The sequence below is a fragment of the Macaca thibetana genome, chromosome 7 (genome assembly GCF_024542745.1).
Source record: "Macaca thibetana thibetana isolate TM-01 chromosome 7, ASM2454274v1, whole genome shotgun sequence".
In the NCBI taxonomy this organism is placed as follows: Eukaryota; Metazoa; Chordata; class Mammalia; order Primates; family Cercopithecidae; genus Macaca; species Macaca thibetana.
In genome coordinates this window covers 25,707,413-25,722,584 of record NC_065584.1, presented here as the reverse complement: position 1 = coordinate 25,722,584, position 15,172 = coordinate 25,707,413, and the positions used below count along the sequence as shown (strand labels likewise).

General features: G+C 35.6%; 1 pseudogene; it reads left to right on the top strand.

The window, feature by feature from the left end:
• The first annotated feature begins 6,496 nt into the window (after positions 1 to 6,496).
• On the top strand, positions 6,497 to 8,158 carry LOC126958110 (eukaryotic translation initiation factor 3 subunit L-like; annotated as a pseudogene).
• The last annotated feature ends 7,014 nt before the right edge of the window (positions 8,159 to 15,172 follow it).

The window sequence follows — 15,172 nt, the reverse complement described above, 5'->3', positions numbered from 1 at the left end:
CCTTACCTTTGTAAGGAGCTCAACAGTACTGAGAAAATCTAACAATTCAAAATTTTGGAATATCCTGAGATAAAACCCCAATAATGAACATTGATTCTTTCATAATAGGTTGTAGAAGTGGTGAAGAGTCTGAGAGTAGCTTCTAGGGGCAATGTACAAGGACAAGTGTGAGAGTATGGGGTATTTTGGGGGCACAATAACACATGTTTTTGGTCATACCTTGAAGGCATAAGCTAATTTTTAGTATTCAAATATTGGTGGTATTCTGCTTTCAAAACAGGAAGCCACAAAATCAAGTGAAACTGAACTTCTGCTCAGGGAACATGGAGCAGACATACTTCTTTCTATTCCTCTTGTTAAGTACAAAAAAAAAATCTAGAAAAAGCATTAGAGAACTCTTTAAAATGGAGAGAAGATGACGACTAGGGGCCTGAAGACCCAAGGAACAACATGGTATTGATTTGCTTGGGTTTTTTTAAGCTCATATGTTCAAAACTTGGAGCTAAAGAAGCTAGCAATCTAAACATGCCAAAAAGTACAGGATACAGTAACAACAACAAAATCCTGCTCTCTTTACCCACAGGATCAGAAAAATAGAAGCCTAGGAAGGCAGAAAACTTATGTATTTCATTCCAGCCAAACACCACAGAAAAATCTGCACCCCCATTTCTATCACCAGCAGCAAGACCCATGTGCTGAGTTTACACCTCAACATCTCACCAAGCACATATAAGAAACCTCCAAACCCACCACTAGTGTGGTACTAAAAGGGCAAGTAGAGAGCCGAGACTTAAAAAAAAAATTGTAGGTACGTAGTAGTTGTATATATTAATGGGGCACATGAGATATTTTAATGTAGGCATACAATGCATAACAATCACATCAGGGTAAATGGGATATCAATCAACCCGATCATTTATTCTTTGTGTTACAAACAATACAATTATAGTCTTTTAGTAATTTTAAGATGTACAATAAATTATTATTGATTATAGTCACCCTGTTGTGTTATCAAATTCTAGATCTTATTCATTCTATCTAGTGATATTTTTGTACCATTAACCATTCTCTCTACCCCTTCCCCACTACCCTTCCCACCTCTGGTAACCATGATTCTACTCCATGAATTCAGTTGTTTAAATTTTTAGCTCCCACGAATAAGTGAGAACATGCACAGTGTGTCTTTCCATGACTGGTTTATTTCAGTTAACATGATGACCTCCAGTTTCATCTATGTTGTTGCAAATGATAAGATCTCACTCTTTTCTATTGGCTGAAGAATACTCCATTGTGTATATGCACCACATTTTCTTTATCCATTAGTCTGTTGAGGGAAACTTAGGTTGCTTCAAAATCTTGGCTATTGTGAATAATGCTGCAACAAACAAGGAAGTGCAGATATATCTTTGATAGGCTAGTCTCCTTTTTCGGGTGTATATTCCTAGCAATGGGATTGCTAGATCATTTGGTAGCTCTATTTTTATTTTTTTGGGGGAACCTCCAAACTGCTCTCCATAGTAGTTGAACTAATTTCCATTCACACCACCAGTGTATGGTGGTTCCCTTTTCTCCATATCCTCATTAGTATTTGCTCTTGCCTGTCTGTTTGATAAAAGGCATCTTAACTGGGGTGAGTTGATATGTCATGGCAGTTTCAATTTGTATTTCTCTGATGATCAATGGTGTTGGGCACCTTTTCATATCCCTGTTTGCCATTTCTATTGCTCTGAGAAATGTTTATTCATATATTTTGACCATTTTAAAATTATATTATCAGATTGTTTCATATAGGGTTGTTTAAGCTACTTATGTATTCTGGTTATTAATCCCTTGCCAGATGGGTAGTTTGCAAATATTTTCTCCCATTCTGTGAGTTATCTCTTCACTTTGTTGATTGCTTTCTTTGCTGTACAGAAGCTTTTTAACTTGATGTGATCTCATTTGTCCACCTTTGCTTTGGTTGCCTGGGCTTGTGGGGTATTACTCAAGAAATCTGTACCAATTCCTATGTCCTGAAGATTTCCCTCAGTGTTTTCATGTAGTAGTTTCATAGTTTGAGGACTTATGTTTAAGTTTTTAATTCATTGTGATTTGATATTTGTATACGGTGAGAGGTAGACATCTAGTTTCATTCTTCTGCATATGGATTTCCAATTTTCTCAGCACCATTTATTAAAGGGACTGTTCTTTTCTGATGTATGTTCTTGCCACCTTCGTTGAAAATGAATTTACTGTTTGATATGGTTAGGCTTTATCTCCACCTGAATCTCATCTTGAATTGTAATCCTCATAATCTCCATGGCTCAAGGGAGAGACCAGGTAGAGGTAATTGAATCATGGGAGCAGTTTCCCCCCAGCTGTTCTCATGATAGTGAGTGAATTCTCGTGAGATCTGATAGTTTTATAAGGGGCTCTTCGTTTTTTGCTCAGCACTTCTCCTTCCTGCTACCTTGCAAAGATCGTGCCTTGCTTCCCCTTCACCTTCCACCATGATTGTAAGTTTCCTGAGGCTTCCCAGCCATGCAGAACTATGAGTCAAGTAAACCTCTTTCATTTATAAATTACCCAGTCTTGGGCAGTTCTTTATAGCAGTATGAAAGTGAACTAACTAATACACTGTAGATGTATACATTTGCTTTTGGTTTCTCTATTCTGTTCCATTGGTCTATGTGTCTGTTTTTGTGCCAATACCATGCTGTTTTGGTAACTACAACTTTGGAGTATGTTGAACTCAGGTAATGTGATTCTTCCAGTTTTGATCTTTTTGCTCAGGACAGCTTTGGCTATTCTGGGTCTTTGTGGTTCCATATAAAATTTAGGATTTATTTTTTGTTTATGTGATGAATGTCATTGTTATTTTGATAGGAATTTCATTGAATCTATACATTGTTTTGCATAGTATGGATATTTTAACAATATCAATCCATTCAATGCATAAAAATGTAGTATCTTTCCATTTTTTTTGTGTCCCTTTCAACTTCTTTCATTGGTGGTTAATGGTTTTTAATATAGAGATCTTTGACTTCTTTTGTTAAGTTAATTCCTAGGTATTTTATTTTATTTTATTTTATTTTATTTTATTTTATTTTATTGTGTTTGTAGCTATTGTAAATGGGGTTATTTCCTGATTTGTTTTTCAGATTGTTCACTTTTGGCATATAGAAATGTTAGTGGTGGCCAGGTGTGGTGGCTCATGCCTGTAATCCAAGCACTTTGGGAGGATGAGGCAGCTGGATACCTGAGGTCAGGTGTTTGAGACCAGCCTGGCTAACATGACAAAACCCCGTCTCTGTTAAAAATACAAAATTTAGCTGGGCATGTTGGCTCATGACTGTAATCTCAGCTACTTGGGAGGCTGAGGCAGGAGAATTGCTTGAACCCAGGTGGCAGAGGTTGCAGTGAGGCAAGATTGTGCCACTGCACTCCAGGCTGGGCAACAAAGTGAGATTCCATCTCGCCCCCAAAAATCTTACTGACTTTTCTGTTGATGTTGTATCTTGCAGCTTTACTGAACTTGTTTGTCAGTTCTAATAGTTTTTTTGGTGGAATCTTTAGGTTTTTCCAAATACAAGACCATGTCATCTGTGAATAAGGATAATTTGAGTTCTTCCTTTCTAATCTGGATGTGCTTTGTTTCTTTCTTTTGTCTGATTGCTCTAGGTAGGAATTCCAGTACTATGTTGAATAACAGAGGTGAAAGTGGGCATCCTTGGGGTATTACATATCATAGAGGAAAGCCTTTTAGTTTTTTCTCTTCAGGATGATACTAGCTGTGGGTCTGTCATATATGGCTTCCATCGTGTTGTGGTATGTTCCTTAGGTACCCAGATTTTTTAGGATTTTTAAAAATTATGAAGTTATATTGAATTTTATCAAATGGTTTTTCACATCAATTGAAGTGATAATATGGCTTTTGCTTTTCATTCTTTTAATATAATGTAACCTATTTATTGAATTGTGCATGTCAAACTATTCTTGTACCCTGGGATAAATCCCACTTGGTCATGATGAATAATCTTTTTAATGTATTCTTGAATTCAGTTTGCTAGTGTTTTGCTGAGGATTTTTGCCTCAAAGTTCATCATGGGTATTGGTCTGTACTTTTCTTATTTTGATGCATCTCTGTCTGGTTTTGGTATCAGGCTTCGTAGAATGAATTTGGAAGTCTTCCCTCCTCCTCTATTTTTCAGAATAGTTTGAGTAGGATTGGTATTAGTTCTTTTTTAAATGTTTGGTAGAATTCATCAGTGCAGCCATCAACTCCTGGGCTTTTTCTTGCTGGGAGACGTTTTATTATGGCTTTGATACTGTTACTTGTTATTGGTTTATTCACATTTTAGATTTCCTCATGGTTCAATTTGCTAGGTTTATGTATCTAGGAATTTATCCATTTTTTCTAAGTTTTCCAGTGTATTGGCATATAATTGTTCATGGGTCTCTAATGATCCTTTGAATTTTTGCAGTATCAGTTGTAATATCTACCTTTTAGCCTCTGATTTTATTTATTTGGGTCTTCTCTCTTTGTTTCTTAGCCTGGTCCATTTGGTCTATGGTGCAGATTAAGTCCTGTTTTTTTTTTTGTTGATTTTCTGTCTGGATAATCTATCTAATGCTGAAAGTGGGGTGTTAGTCTCCAGCTATTATCATATTTGAAAATATGTCTTTCTTTAGCTCTCATAATATTTGCTTTATATACCTGGCTTCTCCAGTGTTGGGTGAATATGTATTTGCAATTGTTGTATCTTCTTGCTGGATTGATCCAGTTATCATTATATAATGACCTTCTTTGTCTCTTACAGTTTTTGTCCTATGATATATTTTGTCTGTTATAAGTATAGCTACTCTTGTCTTTTTTGGCTTCTGTTGGCATGGAATGTATTTTTCTATCCCTTTATTTTCGGTCTATATGTGTCTTTACATGTAAAGTGTGTTTCTTGTAGGCAACAGATCATTGGGTCTTATTTTTTTAATCCATTCAGCCACTCCTCTATTTTTTAAATCCATTCAGCCACTCTATTTTTTAAATCTATACAGCCTTTCAAATGGAGAATTTAGTCCATTTACCTTCAATGTTATTTTTGATAAGTAAGGACTTAATCCTGCTATTTTGTTATTTGTTTTTTGGTGGTTTTGTGGTCTTATCTTCCTTCTTTATTTCCTTCCTGTCTTCCTGTTAGTAAACATGATTTTCTGTGGCAGTATATTTTAATTTCTTGCTTTTTATTTTTTGTGTATTCATTGATTTTTTTATTTGAAGTTTTCATGATACTTGTAAATACTATCTTATAACCATTATTTTAAAGTGATAATGACAACACAAATTTTATAAACAAACAAACAAGCAAAGAGAGAACTAATAAAACTCTATACTTGTCATTTTTTACATAAATAGAAAAAATCCTAAAATTTCTATGGAAAAAAAGAGCCAGAATATACAATGCAATCCCGAGCAAAATGAACAAAGCTGGATGCATCACACTGCAGATTTCAAAATATATTATAAGGCTATAGTAAACAAAACAGCATGGTATTGTTATAGTAATAGACATATAGACCAATGGGACAAAATAGAGAAACTAGAAATAAAGCCACATATTTACAACCACTTTGTTTTTAACAAAGGCCCCAAGAAAATACACTGGGGAAAGAACATCATCTTCAATAAACAGTGCTGGGAAAATTGTATAGCCATATGCACGAGAATGAAACTGAATCCTTTCTCTCATCATATACAAAAATCAACAAAGATGGATCGAAGGTTTAAACATAAGGCCTGAAACTATAAAACTACTAGAAGAAACAGTGAAAAATACTTTAGAACATTGGTCTAGACAAAGATCTTAAAAGCACAGGCAACTAAAAGAAAAATGGACAAATGGGACTATATTAAACTATAAAACTTCTGCAAAGCAAAGGAAACAATTGAGTGAAAAGACAACCTGCTGAATGAGAGAAAATATTTGAAAACTATTTATCTGACAAGAGACTAATATGCAGAATATATAAGGAACTCAAGCAACTCAATAATAATAATAAAAACAGCCAGGCTGGGCGTGGTGGCTCATGCCTGTAATCCCAGCGCTTTGGGAGGCCAAGGTGGGTGGATCATGAGGTCAGGAGTTCAAGACCAGTCTGGCCAAGATGGTGAAACCCCATCTCTACTAAAAACTACAAAAATTAGCTGGGCACACTGGCAGGTGCTAATATTCCCAGCTATTTGGGAGGCTGAGGCAGGAGAATTGCTTGAACCTGGGCGGCAGAGGTTGCAGTGAGCTGAGATTGTGCCACTGCACTACAGCCTGGGTGACAGAGTGAGACTCCATCTCAAACAACAACAACAACAAATAATAATAATAATAATATTAATAATAATTTCATTAAAAAGTGGGCAAAGGACATGAATAGACTATTCTCGAAAGTAGACATTGAAATGGCCAACAGGTATATAAAAAATGCTCAATATGACTTTCTGGCAGTGTTTGTGAGCCTGGCAGCCATGTCTTATCTCACTGATGATTAGGAGTCTGAGGAGGCTTATGACTCCTATACTTATCTGGGCGACTATGGAGATCCAAAAGCAGGACCTTGCTTATGAACATCAGTATGAATAGCAAACCTATCAGGTGATGCCTGAAGTGATCAAAAACTCCATCCAGTATTTTCACAAAACTGTCTCGGGTTTGACTGACCAGAAAGTGTATGAGCTACAGGCCAGTTGTGTCTCCAGTGATGTCATTGACCAGGTGTATAGGATCCAGGACATCTATGATAACAGCTGGACCAAGCTGACTGAAAGATTCTTCAAAAATACACCTTGGCCAGAGGCTGCAGCCATTGCTCCACAGTTTGGCAACAATGCTGTCTTCTTGGTTTTATACAAAATATTATATACTACAGGTACATATACACCAAAGTCAGTGGGGGACCTTCCTTGGAACAGAGATTTGAATCCTATTACAACAATTCCAGTCTCTTCAACTGTATTCTTAATGTTGATGGTCCTCTTCCCCTTGAACTACCCAACCAGGGGCTCTAGGATATCATTGATGAGTTCATCTACCAGTTTCAGTCATTCAGTCAGTACTGCTGTAAGACTGCCAAGAAGTCAGAGGAGGAGATTGACTGACTTCGTTTGTTCCAATCCCAAAATCTGGAATGTTCACAGTGTCCTCAATGTCCTTCATTGCCTGGTAGACAAATCCAACATCAACTGACAGTTGGAGGTATACACAAGCAGAGGTGACCCTGAGAGTGTGGCTGGGGGGATGCTTGGTTACTTCAGCCTGGTGGGGCTTCTCCGCCTGCACTCCCTGTTAGGAGATTACTACCAGGCCATCAAGGTGCTAGAGAACATCGAGCTGAACCAGAAGATCATGTATTCCTGTGTGTTAGAGTGCCAGGTCACCACATACTATTATGTTGGGTTTGCATATTTGATGATGCATTGCTACCAGGATGCCATCCAGGTCTTTGCCAATATCCTCCTCTACATCCAGAGGACCAAGAGCATGTTCCAGAGGACCACAAATAAGGATGAGATGATTAACAAGCAGAATGATCAGATGCATGCACTGCTGGCCATTGCCCTTATGATGTACCCCATGCATATCGATGAGGGCATTCACCTCCAGCTGCAGGAGAAATATGGGGACAAGTTGCTGCGCATGCAGAAAGGTGACCCACAAGTCTATGAAGAACTTTTCAGTTACTCCTGCCCCAAGTTCCTGTCCCCTGTAGTGCCCAACTATGATAATGTGCACCCCAACTACCACAAAGAGCCCTTCCTGCAGCAGCTGAAGGTGTTTTCCAGTGAAGTACAGCAGCAGGCCCAGCTTCAACCATCTACAACTTCCTCAATCTCTACACCACCATGCCTGTGGCCAAGCTTGCTGGCTTCCTGGACCTTACAGAGCAGGAGTTACGGATCCAGCTTTTGGTTTTCAAACACAAGATGCAGAACCTGGTGTGGACTAGCAGCATCTCAGCCCTGGATGGTGAATTTTAGTTGGCCTCAGCGGTTGACTTCTACATCGTTAAGGACATGATCCACATCATAGACACCAAGGTCGCCAAGCACTATGGGGATATCTTCATCCATCAGATCCACAAATTTGGGGAGTTTAATGAAATCCTGAAGTAGATGGGACAGAGACCCTGACGACATTCACACATGTTATTCAGGAACCTGTCTACATATATATATATATATATAAAATTTTTTTTTGAGACAGAGTCTCGCTTTGTTGCCCAGGCTGGAGTGCAGTGGTGCGATCTTGGCTCACTGCAAGCTCCGCCTCCCAGGTTCATACCATTCTCCTGCCTCAGCCTCCCAGGTAGCTGGGACTACAGGTGCCCACCACCACGCTCAGCTAATTTTTTTTTTTTTTTTGTATTTTTAGTAGAGAGGGGGTTTCACTGTATTAGCTAAGATGGTCCCCATCTCCTGACCTCTCAGTCCACCCACCTCGGCCTCCCAAAGTGCTGGGATTACAGGCGTGAGCCACCACGCTCGACCTGTTTTGATATATTATAGACAGGAAGTGTTTTTGCTACCGTGAAAGCTTTACGTAGATCAGCCATCAGCCTGTCAACTAAGTTGACAAATTAAGGACCGAAGTGTTTCAAGTGGATCTTAGTAAAAGATCTTTGGAGCCAGAAAAAAAAAAAAAAAAAAAAAAAAAGGTCAACATCACTAATCATCAGGGAAATGCAAATCAAAACCATGAGGTATCATCTTACCTTAGTTAGAATGGGTATTACTAAAAAGACAAAAAATAACAAATGCTGGCATAATGTGGAGCAAAGGGATTCTTATAACTATCGTTGGGAAAGTAAATTAGTACAGTCACTATGGAAAACAGTATGGAGATTTCCCTAAAAACTAAAAATAAAAGTACCATACCATCCAATAATACCACGGTTGGGGATCCATCTAAAGGTAAAGAAATTAGTATATAAAAGGCATACCTGTACTTACATTATTATTGCAGCACTATTCACAATAGCAAAGATCTGTAATCAACCTAAGTGTACATCAGTAGATTAAAAGATAAAGAGAACGTGGTATACATACACAATGAAATACTATTCAGCCATTAAAAAGAATAAAATGATGTCCTTTGCAGCAGCAGCTGATGGAACTGGAGGTCATAATATTAAGTAAAATTACCCAGGCCCAGGGAGACAAATAGCACATGTTCTCACTCATATGTGGAAGCTAAAAAAGTTGATGTCATTAAAGATAGAGAATGTAATGATAGATACTAGAGGCTGGGAAGGGTGGTTGGTTAAAGGGTGATGAAGAGGGGTAGTTGATGGGTACAAATATACAATTAGATGAAAGGTATAAGTTCTCCCATTTGGTAGCAGAGGAGAGTGACTATAGTTAGCAAGAATGTATTGTATACTTCAAAGTAGCTAGAAGAGAGGACTTGAATTGTTCCCAACACATAGAAGTGATAGATACTACAAAGTGATGACCACCTGAACTACTCTGATTTGATCATTACACATTCTATGCCTGTAACAAAATATCACATATATCTCATAATTATGTAAAATATTATGTATCAATAAAAAAGAAATTAAAAGAAAAGGGAAACAAATAGAATAAAACACTTAAAAATTGAATTAAAAAGAAACCTGAATGTATTAGTTTCCTAGGGCTGTCGTAAAAAGTACCACAAACTTGGTAGCTTAAAACAACAGAAATTCATTACTTCATAGTTCTGGAGGCCAGAAGTCCAACATCAAGATGTTTATAGGGACATGCTCCCTCTGAAACCTGTAGGGTAGAAGACTTCCTTGCCTCCTTCAGTTTCTGCTAGTGGCCTGTAATTCTTGGAGTGCCTTGGCTTGAAGCTGCATTAGTCTAGTCTCTGCCTCTGTCATCACGTCTGCCTTCCCTCATGTGTCTGTATCTCTTCTCTTCTTCTCATAAGGACACTAGTCTTATTGAATTAGGGGCACACATTACTCCAGTGTGATTTCTTCTTCACTAATTACATCTGTAATTATCCTATTTCCAAATAAAATACCATTCTGTGGTACTTCAATGGATCTTTTTGGGGGACACAATTCAACTTATAACATTGAGAGAGTGGAAGATGTAGATTTAAGAGAACTGGGTTATTTTCCATTATAAAGCACAAAAGCTAAATCAATAAGCAAAATTAAGTGACATATGATGGTCAATTCTTAGTACTTTACTTTGTATTTTCAACTTATTTTCTAAAATTCAGAAAATATTTTTATGTGTTTTTATTTCATTAGCTGCCATAGTAATGATCTAGTTCCCCCGTCTCTATATATTTTACTTGAATTTATATAGATTTGTAATAATAAATATTGCCAGTAATGAGAAAGATTATGAGAAGTTTCCTTCACAATACTTTTATGATTATCTCACCATAGGATAAGAAGAAATAACAGTTCAAATGCAAAAAAAGTAACTGAAATGATATAGGGTGTGCTTTTTGTCCACAATGGAATCAATCTAGAAATTAATAATATGAATATAATAGGAAAATTTCTTAACACTTGGAAATGAAATACCATATGCATAAATAGTTCATCAGTCAAAGATGAAGTATCATGTGGATTTTTTAAAAAAGCATTACATGATAAGGAAAATATCGTATATCAAAATTGGTAGAATGCAGTGAAAGCAGTGCTGAGAGGAAAATACAAAGCACTAGATACATGTATTAGAAAAGAGGAAAAGCCTCAAATTAATAATTTAAGATTCTACCTCAAGAACATAGGAAAAAAGAACAAAATAAACCCAAAGCAAGCAGAAGGAAGGAAATAAAGAGCAGAAATCAGTTAAATTGAAAACAGTAACACAACAGAGACCATCAATGAATCAAAGACCTGGGTTTTCAAAAAGATCAATAAAATTGACAAACATATAGCAAGATTGACAAAGACGAAAAAAGTAAATTACCAATATAAGAATAAACTCACTACAGATCCTGCAGACAAGAAATAGGTTATTAGGAAATACTGCCAACAACTCCACACATATTTGATGACCCAGTTTAAATGGACGAATTCTTCAAAAATCACAAACTACTCAGATTTATGTCTTAATTGTAAGAATTTTTTTTTTTTTAAAAAGAGAACAAATGGAAGAAAAAAATCTCCACAATCTAATACAAATCATTCAATATAAAATAGATAATTTGAAAGCACTATAGCTATTAAGAAAATTGAATTTGTATTTTAAAAGCTTCTCAGAAAAAGGCACAGGTGGTTTTGCTGTAGAATTCTACAAATGTTTAAAAATAACTAAGATGATTCTACACAATCTTTTCCAGAAAATAAAGGAGGAAACACTTCTTAATTCGTTTTGTGAAACTCACCAAAATCAGAAAAAAAAAAAAATAAAAAACGAGAATGAAATCCACAGAACAACATGCCTCATAAATATAGATGCAAACATTAAAAAAAATAGCAAACATAATTCAGCAACATATAAGAATTACACATCATTACCATTTTGGTTTTATTTGAGAGGTCTAAGCCTGGTTCAACATGTGAAAATCAATAAATGTAATCCATCATATGAATGAGTTAAAGAAGAAAAACCATGTGATTGTATCAATTGATGCAGAAAAAAGCATTTGACAAAATTCAATACACATTTATAATAAAATCACTGTGAAAAAGAAATAAATGGGAACTTCTTCAACTTGATTTAAAAAAATTCTACAGCTAACATTATATAAAATGTGTATAAAAAAAGAAATGCTAATGTATTATCTCAGATTGAAAGCGATGCAAGGATATATGCTCTCACCACTCTTTTTAAACATAGTTCTGGAAATTTTGGCAGGTTCAAGAAGGCAAAAAAAAAAAAAAAAAAAAAAAAAAAAGCCATACATATTGGACATCAAGAAACAAAACAATATTGTGTTTATTTACAAATGACATTATTGTCTACATAGAATGACCCTAGGAATCTACAGAAAAACTCCCAGAAGTATAAGTGGATTCAGCAAAGTCAAATAATACAAGCTGAACATAAAAAAGCAATTACATGTCTACATTACTAGCAATGAATCTATGAGACCCCAAAATAAAAATGCAAATTCTAATCACTCAAACAAAATACTTAGGTGCAATTCTAAAAAAGACACGTACAGGACTTTTGTATTAAACTACAAAATGCTGATTTAATAATGAAGATCTAAATAAATGCAAAGATGAACCATGTTAAATGAGAGGAAGACTCAACATAGTAAAGATGTCAGTTATCCCCAATTGCTATACAGATTTGACACAATTTTCTTATAAAAATTCGGACAATAGTTTTTGTAGATATAGACAAGATTGATCTGAAAAATTTTATAAAAGCACAAACACACTAGAATTGCTAAAACAATTTTGAAAGAGAAAAGTGGGAGGACTGAGCCTATCCAACTTCAAAATTTATTAGATAACCAGAGTAATCAAGATTGTGTGGTACTGGTGAAGAGATAAACACACACATGCCTTAGTGGAATAGTATAGGAAGGCCAGAAACAGACTACACAAATATGCCTAACTGATTTTTTTAAAGATATTAGACAATTCAATAGAGAAATAATAGCTTTTATAACAGAAAGTTCCAGAGCAATTGAATATCCACAGGTAACAGCAACAGCAACAGCAACAAAATCCCTTGACATCAACCTCACATCTTACACAAAAAATTAACTCAAAATTTATCACAAACTGAGTTGTAAAATGTAGAATTGCAATTTTTAGGGAAAAAAACAGAAAAAAAAACCTTTGGGAACTAGGGCTAAAGAATTCTTATACTTAACAGCAAAAGGTGATCCATAAAGGAAAAAGTTATAAAGCGATCAATTGAATTTCATCAAAATTAATAATGGTTTCTCTGCAAAGGCACTTTTAATTTTAATCCTGTTAACAGAGGATTAAAAAATAAATCACAGACTGGGTGAAAATATTTTCAAACCACTTATCTCGCAAAGGACTAGTATATAGAATAAATAAAGAACACAAAAAACCCCAACAGTTTAAAACAAAAACATACCAAAACTCATCCAATCAGAAAAATCCAATTATGTTTTATAGTAAAAGACATAAACAGAGAACTTATCCAAGATGATATACAAATGATATATTAACACATCAAAAGATATTTAATTAACATCATTAGCCATTAAGGAATTCCTAATTAAAACCACAATGGACTGTTACTACATATGTATCAGAATATTGACAACACCAAATATTGACAAAGATTTGGAGAAACTAGGTCACTTATATGTTGCTGGTGGAAATATAAGATGGTACAGCCACTTTGAAAACAGTTTAGTGGTTTCTTTAAAAAGTAAACATGCAACTATCATACAACCCAGTGATTATAATCCTGAGCATTTATTTCAGAGAAATGAAAACTTTTACTCACATAAAAACCTACACATGAATGTTTATAGCAGCAGTATTTGTAATAGCCGAGAACTGGAAACAACCTAGATGTCCTACAATGAGTGAACGTTTAAACAAACTGTGGCATCTATGCCATGGCATGCTATTCAGCCATAGTAAGGGGGAAAAAATGGATACATTCAGCCAGCTGGATGAATCTCCAGAGAGTTATGCTAAAAAAATCCCAAAAGATTATATACTATATGATTCCATTTATATGACATTCTTGAAATGTCAAAATTATAATTACAGACAGCAGATTATTAGTTTCCTGGAATTAATGAGGAGATGGGGCAGAAGGAAGTGGTTGTGGCTAAAGAGAATCATTGTAATGATCTCAATACAAAGAATAGATAAGGGTTTGAGGTGATGGGTATTCCAATTACCCTAATTTGATCATTACACATTGTATACATGTATTAAAATATGATGTGTATCCCCAAAATATGTGCAACTGCTATATATCAATAAAATTTTTGGGAAAAAATGTACAATAGGAGAGATCCTGTGACATGGAAATGTTTTGTCTCTTGACTATCAGTGCCAATATTTTGGTTGTGATTTGTGCTATAGTTTTGTAAGATGTTACCTTTAGGGGAATCTGATAAAGACTACGTAGGATTTCTATGTATTATTTCTTACAAATGCATGTGAACCTATATTTATATCAAAATACAGTAGTCTTCCCTTATCTGCGGTTTTGCTTTCCATTTTTAGTTACTCATGGTCAACTGTGGTCCAAAAATATTACATCATTACTTTTGTGCTTTGGGGGCCATTATTAAGTAAAATAAGGGTTACTTAAATTCCAGCACTGGGATACTGTGACAGTCAGTAGTCTGATAACCAAGACAGATACTTAGTGACTAAAGACAATCTGGGCGAGACAACATGGGGCAGCTCAAGATTTCATCAGGCTACTGAGCACACAATTTAAAATTTAAAACTTGCTTATTTCCAAAATTTTCCATTTACTTTGCAATGCCTATGTCTTTCAGTCACTCCATCTCATCACGTCGACATTTTACTCACATCGTCACAAGAAGGAAAAGGGTAAGTACAGAACAATAAGGTATTTCGAACGGGAGAGATGGAGAATGAAAGAGAGACAGAGAGAATGATGACATATTCATCTAATTTTACTACAATAAATTATTATAATTGTTTATTTTATTAATAGTTATTGCTGTTAATCTCTTGTTGTGCCTAATTTATTAACCAAACTTCATCATAGATATATACATATGGGAAAACAGTGTATATAGGGCTTGATACTACCAATGTTTTCAGGCATCCACTGTGGGTCTTGGAATGCATCCTGAATGGATAAGGAGGGACTACAGTAAAAAGCTTAAAAACAAACAAAAAGCAAGTAGAGCTTAATTTTATAAGACCAAGGTGGAAGTCTGGATCATTTGACACAGGACTAATAGGACATCTGGATTCTATAGTCAGACTTGTTTCTTCCTTACTGAATGACTTTATTCAAATAATTTCATTCATTCATTTGCTTAATAAATGTTTCATATGTTCCTCCTATGGGCTAGGTTCTAGGCAAAGTCTTGGGAATCATTCATTCCCCTGGCTACAGTTCCTTCTTTTTTTTTTCTTTTTTTTTAGACAGAGTCTTGCTATGTTGCCCAGGCTGGAGTGTGGTGGCACGGTCTTGGCTCACTGCAACCTCCGCCTCCCAGGTTCAAGCAATTCTTCTGTCTCAGCCTCCCAAGTCACT